Below are 20,646 nucleotides of genomic sequence, written 5' to 3'. Positions count from 1 at the left end.
TCCTGATCCACTCTTACCACCATCAGAACATATCTTCAAAGCTATCAGCCCAAACAAAAAAAGCGCCGCACCACCACCGGGTGGACTTGAACCTCCGACTTTTCGGTTAACAGCCGATCGCGCTAGCCAATTGCGAAACGGAGACAGTCCTGCTCCTGTCTCACCACCTGCAGAACATATCTTCAAAGCTATCAGCCCAAAGAAAAAAAGCACCGCACCACCACCGGGTGGGCTTGAACCTCCAACCTTTCGATTAACAGCCGATGGCGCTAGCCATTTGCGCCACGGAGATTGTCCTGCTCCACTCTCACCACCATCAGACCTCCAACCTTTCGGTTAACAGCCAATCGCGCTAGCCATTTGCGCCACGGAGATAGTCCTGCTCCACTCTCACCACCATCAGAACATATCTTCAAAGCTATCAGCAAAAAGAAAAAAAAGTGCCGAACCACCACCGGGTGGGCTCGAACCTCCAACCTTTCGTTTAACAGCCGATCGCGCTAGCCAACTGCGCCACGGAGACAGTCGTGCTCCACCCTCACCACCATCAGAACATTCTTTGAGCGCGACAAGCGAATGACTCTTTATTCTCTTTGTAATCATCATCACCTGTACATCTTCTTCATCTAAGGATATCATCACCGGCGTGATTGAGCTCGAGCCTGGCCGAATAAACCGGTTCCTCACAATATCTTCAAAGCTATTAGCGCAAAGAAAAAAGCAACACACCTGTCCCGGGAGGGCTCGAACCTCCAACCTTTCGGTTAACAGCCAATCGCGCTAGCCAATTGTGCTACGGAGACAGTCCTGCTCCACTCTTACCACCATCAGAACATATCTTCAAAGCCATCAGCCCAAAGAAAAAAAAGCGCCGCACCACCACTGGGTGGGCTCGAAGCTCCAACCTTTCGATTAACAGCCGATCGCGCTAGCCAATCGCGCCACAGAGACAGTCCTGCTCTACTCACACCACCATCAAAACATATCTTCAAAGCTATCAGCCTAAAGAAAAAAAGCGCCGCACCACCACCGGGTGGGCTCGAAACTCCAACCTTTCGGTTAACAGCCAATCGCGCTAGCCCATTGCGCCACGGAGACAGTCCTGCTCCATTCTCACCACCATCAGAACATATCTTCAAAGCTATCAGCCCAAAGAAAAAAAAGCGCCGCACCACCACCGGGTGGGCTCGAACCTCTAACTATTCGGTTAACAGCCGATCGCGCTAGCCAATTGCGCCACGGAGACAGTCCTGCTCCCTTCTTACCACCTGCAGAACATATCTTCAAAGCTATCAGCCCAAAGAAAAAAAAGCACCACACCACCACCGGGTGGACTTGAACCTCCAACCTTTCGGTTAACAGCCGATCGCGCTAGCCATTTGCGCCACGGAGCTAGTCCTGCTCCACTCTCACCACCATCAGACCTCCAACCTTTCGGTTAACAGCCAATCGCGCTAGCCATTTGCGCCACGGAGATAGTCCTGCTCCACTCTCACCACCATCAGAACATATCTTCAAAGCTATCAGCACAAAAAAAGGTGCCGAACCACCACCGGGTGGGCTCGAACCTCCAACCTTTCGTTTAACAGCCGATCGCGCTAGCCAACTGCGCCACGGAGACAGTCGTGCTCCACCCTCACCACCATCAGAACATATTTTGAGCGCGACAAGCGAATGACTCTTTATTCTCTTTGTAATCATCATCACCTGTACATCTTCTTCATCTAAGGATATCATCACCGGCGTGATTGAGCTCGAGCCTGGCCGAATAAACAGGTTCCTCACAATATCTTCAAAGCTATCAGCGCAAAGAAAAAAGCAACACACCTGTCCCGGGAGGGCTCGAAACTCCAACCTTTCGGTTAACAGCCGATCGCCCTAGCCAATTTCGCCACGGAGACAGTCCTGCTCTACTCTCACCACCATCAGAACATATCTTCAAAGCTATCAGCCCAAAGGAAAAAAAAAGCGCCGCGCCACCACTGGGTGGGCTCGAACCTCCAACCTTTCGGTTAACAGCCAATCGCGCTCGCCAATTGTGCTACGGAGACAGTCCTGCTCCACTCTTACCACCATCAGAACATATCTTCAAAGCCATCAGCCCAAAGAAATAAAAGCGCCGCACCACCACTGGGTGGGCTCGAAGCTCCAAGCTTTCGGTTAACAGCCGATCGCGCTAGCCAATTGCCCCACGGAGACAGTCGTGCTCCACTCTCACCACCGTCAGAACATTCCTTCAGAGCTATCACCCCAAAGAAAAAAAAAAGCGCCGCACCACCTCCGGGTGGGCTCGAACCTCCAACCTTTCGGTTAACAGCCGGTCGCGCAAGCCAATTGCGCCACGAAGACAGTCCTGCTCCACTCTCACCACCATCAGAACATATCTTCAAAGCTATCAGCCCAAAGAAAAAAAAGCACCGCACCACCACCGCGTGGGCTCGAACCTCCAACCTTTCGGTTAACAGCCAATCGCGCTAGCCAATTGCGCCACGGAGACAGTCGTGCTGTATTCTCACCACCGTCAGAACATTTCTCCAAAGCTATCAGCGCAAAGAAAAAAGCAATACACCACTCCCGGGAGGGCTCGAACCTCCAACCTTTCGGTTAACAGCCGATCGCGCTAGCCAATTACGCCACGGAGAAAGTCCTGCTAGACTTTCACCACAAGCATAACATATCATCAAAGCTATCGAACCAAAGAAAAAAAAGCGTCGCACCAACCCGGTTGGGCTCGAACCTCCAACCTTTCGGTTAACAGCCGATAGCGCTAGCCAATGGCGCCACGAAGGCAGTCGTGCTCCACTCTCACCACCGTCAGAACACTTCTTCAGACTATCAGCCCAAAGAAAAAAAAGCGCCGCACCACCACCGGGTGGGCTCGAACCTCCAACCATTCACTTAACAGCCGATCGCGCGAGCCAATAGCGCCACGGAGACAGTCGGTCTCCATTCTCACCACCGTCAGAACATTTCTCCAAAGCTATCAGCGCAAAGAAAAAAGAGCGCCGCACCACCACCGGTGAGCTCGAACCTCCAACCTTTCGCTTAACAGCCGATCCCGCTAGCCAATTGCGCGACGGGGACAGTCGTGCTCCACTCTCACCACCATTAGAACATATCTTCAAAGCTATCAGCCCAAAGAAAAAAAAACCGCCGCAGCACCACCGGGTGGGCTCGAACCTCCAACCTTTCGGTTAACAGCCGATCGCGCTAGACAATCGCGCCACGGAGACAGTCCTGCTCCACTCTCACCACCATCAGAACATATCTTCAAAGCTATCAGCCCAAAGAAAAAAACCACCGCAGCACCACCGGGTGGGCTCGAACCTCCAACCTTTCGGTTAACAGCCGATCGCGCTAGCCAATTGCGCTACGGAGACAGTCCTGCTCCACTCTCACCACCATCAGAACATATCTTCAAAGCTATTAGCCCAAAGACAAAAAAGCAACACACCACTCTCGGGAGGGCTCGAACCTCCAACTTTCTGGTTAAATGCCCATCGCGCTAGCCAATTGCGCCACGGAGACAGTCGTGCTCCACTCTCACCACCTACAAAACATATCTTCAAAGCTATCAGCGCAAAGAAAAAAGCAACACACCACTCCCGGGAGGGCTCGAAATTCCAACCTTTCGGTTAACAGCCAATCGCGCTAGCCAATTGCGCCACGGAGACAGTAGCGCAGCACTCCCACCTCCGTCAGGACATTTCTTCAGAGCTATCAGCCCAAAGAAAAAGAAGCGCCGCACCACCACCGGGTGGGCTCGAACCTCCAAACTTTCGGTTAACAGCCGGATGCGCTAGCACATTGCGCCACGGAGACAGTCGTGCTCCGCTCTCACTACCGTCAGAACATTTCTTCGGAGCTATCAGCCCCAAGGAAAAAAAGCGCCGAACACCACCGGGTGGGCTCGAACCTTCAACCATCGGTTAACAGCTCATCGCGCAAGCCAATTGCGCCACGCAGACAGTCGTGCTCCTCTCTCACCACCATCAGAACATATCTTCAAAGCTATCAGCGCAAAGAAAAAAGCAACACACCACTCCCGGGAGGGCTCGAACCTCCAACCTTTCGGTTAACAGCCGATCGCTCTAGCCAAATACGCCACGGAGACAGTCCTGCTGTACTCTCACCACCAGCATAACATATCTTCAAAGCTATCGGCCCAAAGAAAAAAAAGCGCCGCACCACCCCGGGCGGGCTCGAACCTCCAACCTTTCGGTTAACAGCCGATCGCGCTAGCCAATTGTGCCACGGAGATAGTCGTGCTCCACTCTCACCACCGTCAGAACATTTCTCCAAAGCTATCAGCGCAAAGAAAAAAGAGCGCCGCACCACTACCGGGTGGGCTCGAACCTCCAACCTTTCGGTGAAGAGCCAATCGCGCTAGCCAATCGCGCCACGGAGACAGTCGTGTTCCACTCTCACCACCATCAGAACATTTCTTCAGAGCTATCAGCCCAAAGAAAACAAAGCGCCGCACCACCACCGGGTGGGCTCGAACCTGCAGCCTTTCAGTTAACGGCCGAACGCGCTAGCCAATTGCGCCACGGAGACAGTCGTGCTCCACTCTCACCACCATCAGAACATATCTTCAAAGCTATCAGCGCAAAGAAAAAAGCAACACACCACTCCCGGGAGAGCTCGAAATTGCAATCTCTCGGTCAACAGCCGATCGCGCTAGCCAATTGTGCCACGGAGACAGTAGTGCAGCACTCCCACTTCCATCAGGACATTTCTTCAGAGCTATCAGCCCAAAAAAAAAGAAGCGCCGCACCACCACCGGGTGGGCTCGAAACTCCAAACTTTTGGTTAACAGCCGGATGCGCTAGCACATTGCGCCACGGAGACAGTCGTGCTCCGCTCTCACCACCGTCAGAACATTTCTTCGGAGCTATCAGCCCAAAGGAAAAAAAGCGCCGCACCACCACCGGGTGGGCTCGAACCTCCAACCTTTCGGTTAACAGCCAATCGCGCTCGCCAATTGTGCTACGGAGACAGTCCTGCTCCACTCTTACCACCATCAGAACATATCTTCAAAGCCATCAGCCCAAAGAAATAAAAGCGCCGCACCACCACTGGGTGGGCTCGAAGCTCCAAGCTTTCGGTTAACAGCCGATCGCGCTAGCCAATTGCCCCACGGAGACAGTCGTGCTCCACTCTCACCACCGTCAGAACATTCCTTCAGAGCTATCACCCCAAAGAAAAAAAAAGCGCCGCACCACCTCCGGGTGGGCTCGAACCTCCAACCTTTCGGTTAACAGCCGGTCGCGCAAGCCAATTGCGCCACGAAGACAGTCCTGCTCCACTCTCACCACCATCAGAACATATCTTCAAAGCTATCAGCCCAAAGAAAAAAAAGCACCGCACCACCACCGCGTGGGCTCGAACCTCCAACCTTTCGGTTAACAGCCAATCGCGCTAGCCAATTGCGCCACGGAGACAGTCGTGCTGTATTCTCACCACCGTCAGAACATTTCTCCAAAGCTATCAGCGCAAAGAAAAAAGCAATACACCACTCCCGGGAGGGCTCGAACCTCCAACCTTTCGGTTAACAGCCGATCGCGCTAGCCAATTACGCCACGGAGAAAGTCCTGCTAGACTTTCACCACAAGCATAACATATCATCAAAGCTATCGAACCAAAGAAAAAAAAGCGTCGCACCAACCCGGTTGGGCTCGAACCTCCAACCTTTCGGTTAACAGCCGATAGCGCTAGCCAATGGCGCCACGAAGGCAGTCGTGCTCCACTCTCACCACCGTCAGAACACTTCTTCAGACTATCAGCCCAAAGAAAAAAAAGCGCCGCACCACCACCGGGTGGGCTCGAACCTCCAACCATTCACTTAACAGCCGATCGCGCGAGCCAATAGCGCCACGGAGACAGTCGGTCTCCATTCTCACCACCGTCAGAACATTTCTCCAAAGCTATCAGCGCAAAGAAAAAAGAGCGCCGCACCACCACCGGGTGAGCTCGAACCTCCAACCTTTCGCTTAACAGCCGATCCCGCTAGCCAATTGCGCGACGGGGACAGTCGTGCTCCACTCTCACCACCATTAGAACATATCTTCAAAGCTATCAGCCCAAAGAAAAAAAAACCGCCGCAGCACCACCGGGTGGGCTCGAACCTCCAACCTTTCGGTTAACAGCCGATCGCGCTAGACAATCGCGCCACGGAGACAGTCCTGCTCCACTCTCACCACCATCAGAACATATCTTCAAAGCTATCAGCCCAAAGAAAAAAACCACCGCAGCACCACCGGGTGGGCTCGAACCTCCAACCTTTCGGTTAACAGCCGATCGCGCTAGCCAATTGCGCTACGGAGACAGTCCTGCTCCACTCTCACCACCATCAGAACATATCTTCAAAGCTATTAGCCCAAAGACAAAAAAGCAACACACCACTCTCGGGAGGGCTCGAACCTCCAACTTTCTGGTTAAATGCCCATCGCGCTAGCCAATTGCGCCACGGAGACAGTCGTGCTCCACTCTCACCACCTACAAAACATATCTTCAAAGCTATCAGCGCAAAGAAAAAAGCAACACACCACTCCCGGGAGGGCTCGAAATTCCAACCTTTCGGTTAACAGCCAATCGCGCTAGCCAATTGCGCCACGGAGACAGTAGCGCAGCACTCCCACCTCCGTCAGGACATTTCTTCAGAGCTATCAGCCCAAAGAAAAAGAAGCGCCGCACCACCACCGGGTGGGCTCGAACCTCCAAACTTTCGGTTAACAGCCGGATGCGCTAGCACATTGCGCCACGGAGACAGTCGTGCTCCGCTCTCACTACCGTCAGAACATTTCTTCGGAGCTATCAGCCCCAAGGAAAAAAAGCGCCGAACACCACCGGGTGGGCTCGAACCTTCAACCATCGGTTAACAGCTCATCGCGCAAGCCAATTGCGCCACGCAGACAGTCGTGCTCCTCTCTCACCACCATCAGAACATATCTTCAAAGCTATCAGCGCAAAGAAAAAAGCAACACACCACTCCCGGGAGGGCTCGAACCTCCAACCTTTCGGTTAACAGCCGATCGCTCTAGCCAAATACGCCACGGAGACAGTCCTGCTGTACTCTCACCACCAGCATAACATATCTTCAAAGCTATCGGCCCAAAGAAAAAAAAGCGCCGCACCACCCCGGGCGGGCTCGAACCTCCAACCTTTCGGTTAACAGCCGATCGCGCTAGCCAATTGTGCCACGGAGATAGTCGTGCTCCACTCTCACCACCGTCAGAACATTTCTCCAAAGCTATCAGCGCAAAGAAAAAAGAGCGCCGCACCACTACCGGGTGGGCTCGAACCTCCAACCTTTCGGTGAAGAGCCAATCGCGCTAGCCAATCGCGCCACGGAGACAGTCGTGTTCCACTCTCACCACCATCAGAACATTTCTTCAGAGCTATCAGCCCAAAGAAAACAAAGCGCCGCACCACCACCGGGTGGGCTCGAACCTGCAGCCTTTCAGTTAACGGCCGAACGCGCTAGCCAATTGCGCCACGGAGACAGTCGTGCTCCACTCTCACCACCATCAGAACATATCTTCAAAGCTATCAGCGCAAAGAAAAAAGCAACACACCACTCCCGGGAGAGCTCGAAATTGCAATCTCTCGGTCAACAGCCGATCGCGCTAGCCAATTGTGCCACGGAGACAGTAGTGCAGCACTCCCACTTCCATCAGGACATTTCTTCAGAGCTATCAGCCCAAAAAAAAAGAAGCGCCGCACCACCACCGGGTGGGCTCGAAACTCCAAACTTTTGGTTAACAGCCGGATGCGCTAGCACATTGCGCCACGGAGACAGTCGTGCTCCGCTCTCACCACCGTCAGAACATTTCTTCGGAGCTATCAGCCCAAAGGAAAAAAAGCGCCGCACCACCACCGGGTGGGCTCGAACCTCCAACCTTTCGGTTAACAGCCCATCGTGCAAGCCAATTGCGCCACGCAGACAGTCGTGCTCCACTCTCACCACCATCAGAACATATCTTCAAAGCTATCAGCGCAAAGAAAAAAGCAACACACCACTCCCGGGAGGGCTCGAACTTCCAACCTTTCGGTTAACAGCCGATCGCTCTAGCCAAATACGCCACGGAGACAGTCCTGCTGTACTCTCACCACCAGCATAACATATCTTCAAAGCTATCACCCCAAAGAAAAAAAAAGCGCCGCACCACCTCCGGGTGGGCTCGAACCTCCAACCTTTCGGTTAACAGCCGGTCGCGCAAGCCAATTGCGCCACGAAGACAGTCCTGCTCCACTCTCACCACCATCAGAACATATCTTCAAAGCTATCAGCCCAAAGAAAAAAAAGCACCGCACCACCACCGCGTGGGCTCGAACCTCCAACCTTTCGGTTAACAGCCAATCGCGCTAGCCAATTGCGCCACGGAGACAGTCGTGCTGTATTCTCACCACCGTCAGAACATTTCTCCAAAGCTATCAGCGCAAAGAAAAAAGCAATACACCACTCCCGGGAGGGCTCGAACCTCCAACCTTTCGGTTAACAGCCGATCGCGCTAGCCAATTACGCCACGGAGAAAGTCCTGCTAGACTTTCACCACAAGCATAACATATCATCAAAGCTATCGAACCAAAGAAAAAAAAGCGTCGCACCAACCCGGTTGGGCTCGAACCTCCAACCTTTCGGTTAACAGCCGATAGCGCTAGCCAATGGCGCCACGGAGGCAGTCGTGCTCCACTCTCACCACCGTCAGAACACTTCTTCAGACTATCAGCCCAAAGAAAAAAAAGCGCCGCACCACCACCGGGTGGGCTCGAACCTCCAACCATTCACTTAACAGCCGATCGCGCGAGCCAATAGCGCCACGGAGACAGTCGGTCTCCATTCTCACCACCGTCAGAACATTTCTCCAAAGCTATCAGCGCAAAGAAAAAAGAGCGCCGCACCACCACCGGGTGAGCTCGAACCTCCAACCTTTCGCTTAACAGCCGATCCCGCTAGCCAATTGCGCGACGGGGACAGTCGTGCTCCACTCTCACCACCATTAGAACATATCTTCAAAGCTATCAGCCCAAAGAAAAAAAAACCGCCGCAGCACCACCGGGTGGGCTCGAACCTCCAACCTTTCGGTTAACAGCCGATCGCGCTAGACAATTGCGCCACGGAGACAGTCCTGCTCCACTCTCACCACCATCAGAACATATCTTCAAAGCTATCAGCCCAAAGAAAAAAACCACCGCAGCACCACCGGGTGGGCTCGAACCTCCAACCTTTCGGTTAACAGCCGATCGCGCTAGCCAATTGCGCTACGGAGACAGTCCTGCTCCACTCTCACCACCATCAGAACATATCTTCAAAGCTATTAGCCCAAAGACAAAAAAGCAACACACCACTCTCGGGAGGGCTCGAACCTCCAACTTTCTGGTTAAATGCCCATCGCGCTAGCCAATTGCGCCACGGAGACAGTCGTGCTCCACTCTCACCACCTACAAAACATATCTTCAAAGCTATCAGCGCAAAGAAAAAAGCAACACACCACTCCCGGGAGGGCTCGAAATTCCAACCTTTCGGTTAACAGCCAATCGCGCTAGCCAATTGCGCCACGGAGACAGTAGCGCAGCACTCCCACCTCCATCAGGACATTTCTTCAGAGCTATCAGCCCAAAGAAAAATAAGCGCCGCACCACCACCGGGTGGGCTCGAACCTCCAAACTTTCGGTTAACAGCCGGATGCGCTAGCACATTGCGCCACGGAGACAGTCGTGCTCCGCTCTCACTACCGTCAGAACATTTCTTCGGAGCTATCAGCCCCAAGGAAAAAAAGCGCCGAACACCACCGGGTGGGCTCGAACCTTCAACCATCGGTTAACAGCTCATCGCGCAAGCCAATTGCGCCACGCAGACAGTCGTGCTCCTCTCTCACCACCATCAGAACATATCTTCAAAGCTATCAGCGCAAAGAAAAAAGCAACACACCACTCCCGGGAGGGCTCGAACCTCCAACCTTTCGGTTAACAGCCGATCGCTCTAGCCAAATACGCCACGGAGACAGTCCTGCTGTACTCTCACCACCAGCATAACATATCTTCAAAGCTATCGGCCCAAAGAAAAAAAAGCGCCGCACCACCCCGGGCGGGCTCGAACCTCCAACCTTTCGGTTAACAGCCGATCGCGCTAGCCAATTGTGCCACGGAGATAGTCGTGCTCCACTCTCACCACCGTCAGAACATTTCTCCAAAGCTATCAGCGCAAAGAAAAAAGAGCGCCGCACCACTACCGGGTGGGCTCGAACCTCCAACCTTTCGGTGAAGAGCCAATCGCGCTAGCCAATCTCGCCACGGAGACAGTCGTGTTCCACTCTCACCACCATCAGAACATTTCTTCAGAGCTATCAGCCCAAAGAAAACAAAGCGCCGCACCACCACCGGGTGGGCTCGAACCTGCAGCCTTTCAGTTAACGGCCGAACGCGCTAGCCAATTGCGCCACGGAGACAGTCGTGCTCCACTCTCACCACCATCAGAACATATCTTCAAAGCTATCAGCGCAAAGAAAAAAGCAACACACCACTCCCGGGAGAGCTCGAAATTGCAATCTCTCGGTCAACAGCCGATCGCGCTAGCCAATTGTGCCACGGAGAGAGTAGTGCAGCACTCCCACCTCCATCAGGACATTTCTTCAGAGCTATCAGCCCAAAAAAAAAAGAAGCGCCGCACCACCACCGGGTGGGCTCGAAACTCCAAACTTTTGGTTAACAGCCGGATGCGCTAGCACATTGCGCCACGGAGACAGTCGTGCTCCGCTCTCACCACCGTCAGAACATTTCTTCGGAGCTATCAGCCCAAAGGAAAAAAAGCGCCGCACCACCACCGGGTGGGCTCGAACCTCCAACCTTTCGGTTAACAGCCCATCGTGCAAGCCAATTGCGCCACGCAGACAGTCGTGCTCCACTCTCACCACCATCAGAACATATCTTCAAAGCTATCAGCGCAAAGAAAAAAGCAACACACCACTCCCGGGAGGGCTCGAACTTCCAACCTTTCGGTTAACAGCCGATCGCTCTAGCCAAATACGCCACGGAGACAGTCCTGCTGTACTCTCACCACCAGCATAACATATCTTCAAAGCTATCAGCCCAAAGAAAAAAAAAGCGCCGCACCGCCACCGGGTGGGCTCGAACCTCCAAACTTTCGGTTAACAGCCGATCGCGCTAGCCAATTGCGCCACGGAGACAGTCGTGCTTCATTCTCACCACCATCAATACATTTCTCCAAAGCTATCAGCGCAAAGAAAAAAGAGCGCCGCACCACCACCGGGTGGGCTCGAACCTCCAACCTTTCGGTTAAAAGCCAATCGCGCTAGCCAATTGCGCCACGGAGACAGTCGTGTTCCACTCTCACCACCGTCAGAACATTTCTTCAGAGCTATCAGCCCAAAGAAAACAAAGCGCCGCACCACCACCGGGCGGGCTCGAACCTCCAGCCTTTAAGTTAACGGCCGAACGCGCTAGCCAATTGCGCCACGGAGACAGTCGTGCTCCACTCTCGCCACCATCAGAACATACCTTCAAAGCTATCAGCGCAAAGAAAAAAGCAACACACCACTCCCGCGAGAGCTCGAAATTCCAATCTTTCGGTTAACAGCCGATCGCGCTAGCCAGTTGTGCCACGGAGACAGTAGTGCAGCACTCCCACCTCCGTCAGGACATTTCTTCAGAGCTATCAGCCCAAAGAATAAGAAGCGCCGCACCACCACCGGGTGGCCTCGAACCTCCAATCTTTCGGTTAACAGCCGATCGCGCTAGCCAATTGTGCCACAGAGACAGTCGTGCTCCACTCTCACCACCGTCAGAACATTTCTTCAGACTATAAGCCCAAAGAAAAAAAAGCGCCGCACCGCCACCAGGTGGGCTCGAACCTCCAAACTTTCGGTTAACAGCCGATCGCGCGAGCCAATTGCGCCAAGGAGACAGTCGTGCTGTATTCTCACCACCGTCAGAACATTTCTCCAAAGCTATCAGCGCAAAGGAAAAAGAGCGACGAACCACCACCGGGTGGGCTCGAACCTCCAACCTTTCGGTTAACAGCCGATCGCGCTAGCCAATTGCGCCACGGAGACAGTCGTGCTCCACTCTCACCGCTGTCAGAACATACCTTCAAAGCTAACAGCGCAAAGAAAAAGCAACACAGAACTCTCGGGAAGGCTCGAACCTCCAACCTTTCGGTTAACAGCCGATCGCGCATACGAATTGCGCCACGGAGACAGTCCTGTTCCACTCTTACCACCATCAGAACATATCTTCAAAGCTATCAGGCCAAAGAAAAAAAAGCGCCGCAGCACCACCGGGTGGGCTTGAACCTCCAACCTTTCGGTAAACAGCCGATCGCGCTAGCCAATTGCGCCACGGAGACAGTCCTGCTCCACTCTCACCACCATCAGAACATATCTTCAAAGCTATCAGAGCAAAGAAAAAAGCGCCACACCACCACCGGGTGGGCTCGAACCTCCAACATTTCGGTTAACAGCCGATCGCGCATACCGATTGCGCCACGGAGGCAGTCCTGCTCCACTCTTACCACCATCAGAACATATCTTCAAAGCTATCAGGCCAAAGAAAAAAAAGCGCCGCAGCACCACCGGGTGGGCTCGAACCTCCAATCTTTCGGTTAACAGCCGATCAGGCTAGCCAACTGCGCCACGGACACAGTCCTGCTCCACTCTCACCACAGTCAGAACATATCTTCAAACCTATCAGCCCAAAGAAAAAAAAGCAACACACCACTCTCGGGAGGGCTCAAACCTCCAACCTTTCTGTTAACAGCCGATCGCGCTAGCCAATTGGGCCACGGAAGCAGTCGTGCTCCACTCTCACCACCGTCAGAGCATTTCTTCAGAGCTATCAGCCCAAAGAAAAAGAAACGCCGCACCACCACCGGGTGGGCTCGAACCTCCAACCTTTCGGTCAACAGCCGATCGCGCTAGCCAATTGCGCCAGCCACGGAGACTGTCGTTCTCCACTCTCACCACCATCAGAACATATCTTCAAAGCTATCAGCGCAAAGAAAAAAAAGCGACACACCATCCCCTGGTGGGCTCAAACCTCCAAACTTTCGGTTAACAGCCAATCGCGCTAGCCAATTGCGCCACGGAGACAGTCCTGCACCACTCCCACCACCATGAAACATATCTTCAAAGCTATCACCCCAAAGAAAAAAAGCGCCGCACCACTCGCGGGTGGGTTCGAACCCCCAACCTTTCGGTTAACAGCCGATCGCGCTAGCCATTGTGCCACAGTCCTGCTCCACTATCACCACCATCAGAACATATCTTCAAAGCTATCAGCCCAAAGAAAAAAAAGCGCCGCACCACCACCGGGTGGACTAGAAACTCCAACCTTACGCTTAACAGCCGTTCGTGCTAGCCAATTGCGCGACGGAGACAGTCCTGCTCCACTCTCACCACCATCAGAACATATCTTCAAAGCTATCAGAGCAAAGAAAAAAAAGCGCCGCACCACCACCGGGTGGGCTCGAACCTCCAATTTCGGTTAACAGCCCATCGCGCTAGCCAATTGTGCCACGGAGACAGTCGTGCTCCACTCTCACCACCATCAGAACATATCTTCAAAGCTATTAGCGCAAAGAAAAAAGCAATACACCACTCCCGGGAGGGCTCGAACCTCCAACCTTTCGGTTAACAGCCGATCGCGCTAGCCAATTACGCCACGGAGACAGTCCTGCTATACTTTCACCACAAGCATAACATATCATCAAAGCTATCGAACCAAAGAAAAAAAAGCGTCGCACCACCCCGGTTGGGCTCGAACCTCCAACCTTTCGGTTAACAGCCGATCGCGCTCGCCAATGGCGCCACGGAGGCAGTCGTGCTCCACTCTCACCACCGTCAGAACACTTCTTCAGACTATCAGCCCAAAGAAAAAAAAGTGCCGCACCACCACCGGGTGGGCTCGAACCTCCAACCTTTCGGTTAACAGCCGATCGCGCTAGCCAATTGCGCCACGGAGACACTCGTGCTCCATTTTCACCACCGTCAGAACATTTCTCCAAAGCTATCAGCGCAAAGAAAAAGGGCGCCGCACCATCACCGGGTGGGCTCAAACCTCCAACCTTTCGGTTAACAGCCGATCGCGCTAGCCAATTGCGCCACGGAGACAGTCGTGCTCCACTCTCACCACCATCAGAACACACCTTCAAAGCTATCAGCACAAAGAAAAAAGGAACACACCACTCCCGAGAGGGCTCGAACCTCCAACCTTTCGGTTAACAGCCGATCGCGCTAGCCAATTGCGCCACGGAGACAGTCCTGCTCCACTCTCACCACCATCAGAACATATCTTCAAAGCTATCAGCCCAAAGAAAAAAACCGCCGCAGCACCACCGGGTGGGCTCGAACCTCCAACCTTTCGGTTAACAGCCGATCGCGCTAGCCAATTGCGCCACGGAGACAGTCCTGCTCCACTCTCACCACCATCAGAACATAACTTCAAAGCTATCAGCCCAAATAAAAAAAAGCAACACACCACTCTCAGGAGGGCTCGAACCTCGAACTTTTCTGTTAACAGCCGATCGCGCTAGCCAATTGCGCCACGGAGACAGTCGCGCTACGCTCTCACCACCGTCAGAACATTTCCTTAGAGCTATCAGCCCAAGGGAAAAAAAGCGCCGCACCACCACCGGGTGGGCTCCAACCTCCAACCTTTCGGTCAACAGCCTATCGCGCTAGCTCATTGCGCCACGGAGACAGTCGTGCTCTCCTCTCACCACCATGAGAACATTTCTTCAGAGCTATCAGCCCAAAGAAAAAAAAGCGCCGCACCACCACCGGGTGGGCTCGAACCTCCAAAATTTCGGGTAACAGCCGATCGCGCTGGCCAATTGCGCCACGGAGACAGTCGTGCTTCACTCTCACCACCATCAGAACATATCTTCAAAGCTATCAGCGCAAAGAAAAAAGAGCGACGAACCACCACCAAGTGGGCTCGAACCTCCAACCTTTCGGTTAACAGCCGATCATGCTAGCCAATTGCGCCACGGAGACAGTCCTGCCCCACTCTCACCGCTATCAGAACATACCTTCAAAGCTATCAGCGCAAAGAAAAAAGCAACACACAACTCTCGGGAAGGCTCGAACCTCCAACCTTTCGGTTAGCAGCCGATCGCGCATACCAATTGCGCCACGGAGACAGTCCTGCTCCACTCTTACCACCATCAGAACATAACTTCAAAGCTATCAGGCCAAAGAAAAAAAAAGCGCCGCAGCACCACCGGGTGGGCTCGAACCTTCAACCTTTCGGTTAACAGCCGATCGCGCTAGCCAATTGTGCCACGGAGACAGTCCTGCTCCATTCTCACCACCGTCAGAAAATTTCTTCAGAGCTATCAGCCCAAAGAAAAAGAAACGCCGCACCAACACCGGGTGGGCTCGAAACTCGAACCTTTCGGTTAACAGCAGATCGTGCTAGCCAATTGCGTGATGGAGACAGTCCTGCTACACTCTCACCACCATCGGAACATATCTTCAAAGCTATCAGAGCAAAGAAAAAAAAAGCGCCGCACCACCACTGGGTGGGCTGAAACCTCCAACATTTCGGTTAACAGCCCATCGCGCTAGCCAATTGTGCCACGGAGACAGTCGTGCTCCACTCTCACCACCATCAGAACATATCTTCAAAGCTATCAGCGCAAAGAAAAAAGCAACACACCACTCCCGGGAGGGCTCGAACCTCCAACCTTTCGGTTAACAGCCGATCGCGCTAGCCAATTACGCCACGGAGACAGTCCTGCTATACTTTCACCACAAGCATAACATATCTTCAAAGCTATCGATCCAAAGAAAAAAAAGCGCCGCACCACCCCGGTTGCGCTCGAACCTCCAACCTTTCGGTTAACCACCGATCGCGCTAGCCAATGGCGCCACGGAGCCAGTCGTGCTCCACTCTTACCACCGTCAGAACATATCTTCAAAGCTATCAGGCCAAAGAAAAAAAAGCGCCGCAGCACCACCGGGTGGGCTTGAACCTCCAACCTTTCGATTAACAGCCGATCGCGCTAGCCAATTGCGCCACAGAGACACTCGTGCTCCATTCTCACCACCGTCAGAACATTTCTCCAAAGCTATCAGCACAGAGAAAAAGCAACACACCACTCCCTGGAGGGCTCGAAATTCGAACCTTTCGGTTAACAGCCGATCGCGCTAGCCAATCGCGCCACGGAGACAGTCGTGTTCCACTCTCACCACCGTCAGAACATTTCTTCAGAGCTATCAGCCCAAAGAAAACAAAGCGCCGCACCACCACCGGGTGGGCTCGAACCTGCAGCCTTTCAGTTAACGGCCGAACGCGCTAGCCAATTGCGCCACGGAGACACTCGTGCTCCATTTTCACCACCGTCAGAACATTTCTCCAAAGCTATCAGCGCAAAGAAAAAGGGCGCCGCACCATCACCGGGTGGGCTCAAACCTCCAACCTTTCGGTTAACAGCCGATCGCGCTAGCCAATTGCGCCACGGAGACAGTCGTGCTCCACTCTCACCACCATCAGAATACACCTTCAAAGCTATCAGCACAAAGAAAAAAGGAACACACCACTCCCGAGAGGGCTCGAACCTCCAACCTTTCGGTTAACAGCCGATCGCGCTAGCCAATTGCGCCACGGAGACAGTCCTGCTCCACTCTCACCACCATCAGAACATATCTTCAAAGCTATCAGCCCAAAGAAAAAAACCGCCGCAGCACCACCGGGTGGGCTCGAACCTCCAACCTTTCGGTTAACAGCCGATCGCGCTAGCCAATTGCGCCACGGAGACAGTCCTGCTCCACTCTCACCACCATCAGAACATAACTTCAAAGCTATCAGCCCAAATAAAAAAAAGCAACACACCACTCTCAGGAGGGCTCGAACCTCGAACTTTTCTGTTAACAGCCGATCGCGCTAGCCAATTGCGCCACGGAGACAGTCGCGCTACGCTCTCACCACCGTCAGCACATTTCCTCAGAGCTATCAGCCCAAGGGAAAAAAAGCGCCGCACCACCACCGGGTGGGCTCCAACCTCCAACCTTTCGGTCAACAGCCTATCGCGCTAGCTCATTGCGCCACGGAGACAGTCGTGCTCTCCTCTCACCACCATGAGAACATTTCTTCAGAGCTATCAGCCCAAAGAAAAAAAAGCGCCGCACCACCACCGGGTGGGCTCGAACCTCCAAAATTTCGGGTAACAGCCGATCGCGCTGGCCAATTGCGCCACGGAGACAGTCGTGCTTCACTCTCACCACCATCAGAACATATCTTCAAAGCTATCAGCGCAAAGAAAAAAGAGCGACGAACCACCACCAAGTGGGCTCGAACCTCCAACCTTTCGGTTAACAGCCGATCATGCTAGCCAATTGCGCCACGGAGACAGTCCTGCCCCACTCTCACCGCTATCAGAACATACCTTCAAAGCTATCAGCGCAAAGAAAAAAGCAACACACAACTCTCGGGAAGGCTCGAACCTCCAACCTTTCGGTTAGCAGCCGATCGCGCATACCAATTGCGCCACGGAGACAGTCCTGCTCCACTCTTACCACCATCAGAACATAACTTCAAAGCTATCAGGCCAAAGAAAAAAAAAGCGCCGCAGCACCACCGGGTGGGCTCGAACCTTCAACCTTTCGCTTAACAGCCGATCGCGCTAGCCAATTGTGCCACGGAGACAATCCTGCTCCATTCTCACCACCGTCAGAAAATTTCTTCAGAGCTATCAGCCCAAAGAAAAAGAAGCGCCGCACCACCACCGGGTGGGCTCGAAACTCGAACCTTTCGGTTAACAGCAGATCGTGCTAGCCAATTGCGTGATGGAGACAGTTCTGCTACACTCTCACCACCATCGGAACATATCTTCAAAGCTATCAGAGCAAAGAAAAAAAAAGCGCCGCACCACCACTGGGTGGGCTGAAACCTCCAACATTTCGGTTAACAGCCCATCGCGCTAGCCAATTGTGCCACGGAGACAGTCGTGCTCCACTCTCACCACCATCAGAACATATCTTCAAAGCTATCAGCGCAAAGAAAAAAGCAACACACCACTCCCGGGAGGGCTCGAACCTCCAACCTTTCGGTTAACAGCCGATCGCGCTAGCCAATTACGCCACGGAGACAGTCCTGCTATACTTTCACCACAAGCATAACATATCTTCAAAGCTATCGATCCAAAGAAAAAAAAGCGCCGCACCACCCCGGTTGCGCTCGAACCTCCAACCTTTCGGTTAACCACCGATCGCGCTAGCCAATGGCGCCACGGAGCCAGTCGTGCTCCACTCTTACCACCGTCAGAACATATCTTCAAAGCTATCAGGCCAAAGAAAAAAAAGCGCCGCAGCACCACCGGGTGGGCTTGAACCTCCGACCTTTCGATTAACAGCCGATCGCGCTAGCCAATTGCGCCACAGAGACACTCATAAGAGTACTGAACGCTGGGCGAGTTGGTAAATCATCACTACACAACTGCGCGAAAAATCGACAAGAAACAGAGAAGGCACACACACAAGCGCAGATAGCAACTGACAGTTTATTGAAAGAAAACACTTATATACCTAAAGAAAACTATGACGTGAAAGATTAGAAGTTGGCAGTGAGATAATCAATCTCTAGTTGGTGCAAAGTCACCGAAGGCCTCGCAACACACGTGTCGCCATACTTGTGTATATAAAAAGCCTCCGCAACTTCTCTCGCTGTCCTATCCCTGTGCCGTGACAACACCCTTGTTTCGTGAAATAAAGGGGAACACTTGCAATCCCTGCAATGTAGGCACAGATTCGACGAAGGGTGGGCCTTCAGCGATGCCCTGTGATCCATTAGTCGGTTGTTCAAACATCTTCCAGTTTGCCCAATATAGCACCTACCACATGATAAGGGGATAAGATACACCGCACCAATTCCACACTCTACAAACGTTTCCCGGTGTTTGACCACACAAACATACCACTTTTTTTCTTTTCCTTCAGCTTTCCTATCCACCATTGCGCACACTCGGCCCAACTTATTCCTGGACGAAAAAACGACATTAACACCGAATCTATGTCCCACCTTTTTCATGCGGTGGGAGAAGGCATGAAGATAAGGAATGCACGTGTAAGGCAAACGTTTATCTATGCCCGCTCTGTCATTACCTTCCCGTTTTAGTTTCTTCAATAATCTTTCACTTAGAAGACCCAGCCTTCCTTCTGGGAAGTTCGATAACCTAAGCCTAGTAAGCTGGTCATGAAAAGCCTCCGACATCTGATGCGGGCACGATTTGCACAAAGCAGATTCGAGACACGAAGTGGCGACACCATTCTTGACCAGCTTTGAGTTACAGGAATGAAAATCAAGAATGGGCTTAATCGACCTCGGCGAATACCGCCAGCACGTGTGCTCCTGCCCAATCCTAATTTTCAAATCAAGAAACTGAATGCAGCCATCTTTCGGGACCTCAAAGGTAAATTTCAAACCCCGTCGTACAGGACCACAACGACGCCCTACAGTTCCAAAATGAGTGTGGAGTTTCTGTTGCGTCCTTCCTGGAACTGTTGTCGATGTATCTTCGCTCGACTTTGGTAGAATGGAAAGGTGGTGTGTATAGGCAGAAATCGGGTGTGTGCATAGGTTCCCGTGTTGCCCCTAAACTGAGTGAGGTATACTTGGGGAGGATAGATCGAGACCTTGAGGGAGGCTTAGAAAGTTTAGCGCTTAAGACAATGAGATACGTTGATGATTATCTGGTGTTTGTTGAAATGGACAACTGTGTCAGGTCCAGGGTCAATGTGCTGAAAATGTTTAATGAGAAAGGACGGGGTTTGAAATTTACCTTTGAGGTCCCGAAAGATGGCTGCATTCAGTTTCTTGATTTGAAAATTAGGATTGGGCAGGAGCACACGTGCTGGCGGTATTCGCCGAGGTCGATTAAGCCCATTCTTGATTTTCATTCCTGTAACTCAAAGCTGGTCAAGAATGGTGTCGCCACTTCGTGTCTCGAATCTGCTTTGTGCAAATCGTGCCCGCATCAGATGTCGGAGGCTTTTCATGACCAGCTTACTAGGCTTAGGTTATCGAACTTCCCAGAAGGAAGGCTGGGTCTTCTAAGTGAAAGATTATTGAAGAAACTAAAACGGGAAGGTAATGACAGAGCGGGCATAGATAAACGTTTGCCTTACACGTGCATTCCTTATCTTCATGCCTTCTCCCACCGCATGAAAAAGGTGGGACATAGATTCGGTGTTAATGTCGTTTTTTCGTCCAGGAATAAGTTGGGCCGAGTGTGCGCAATGGTGGATAGGAAAGCTGAAGGAAAAGAAAAAAAGTGGTATGTTTGTGTGGTCAAACACCGGGAAACGTTTGTAGAGTGTGGAATTGGTGCGGTGTATCTTATCCCCTTATCATGTGGTAGGTGCTATATTGGGCAAACTGGAAGATGTTTGAACAACCGACTAATGGATCACAGGGCATCGCTGAAGGCCCACCCTTCGTCGAATCTGTGCCTACATTGCAGGGATTGCAAGTGTTCCCCTTTATTTCACGAAACAAGGGTGTTGTCACGGCACAGGGATAGGACAGCGAGAGAAGTTGCGGAGGCTTTTTATATACACAAGTATGGCGACACGTGTGTTGCGAGGCCTTCGGTGACTTTGCACCAACTAGAGATTGATTATCTCACTG

The sequence above is a fragment of the Rhipicephalus microplus genome, unplaced genomic scaffold (genome assembly GCF_043290135.1).
Source record: "Rhipicephalus microplus isolate Deutch F79 unplaced genomic scaffold, USDA_Rmic scaffold_12, whole genome shotgun sequence".
Classification (NCBI taxonomy): domain Eukaryota; kingdom Metazoa; phylum Arthropoda; class Arachnida; order Ixodida; family Ixodidae; genus Rhipicephalus; species Rhipicephalus microplus.
The sequence above is the reverse complement of the archived record's forward strand: the minus strand, read 5'-3'. Positions refer to the sequence as shown.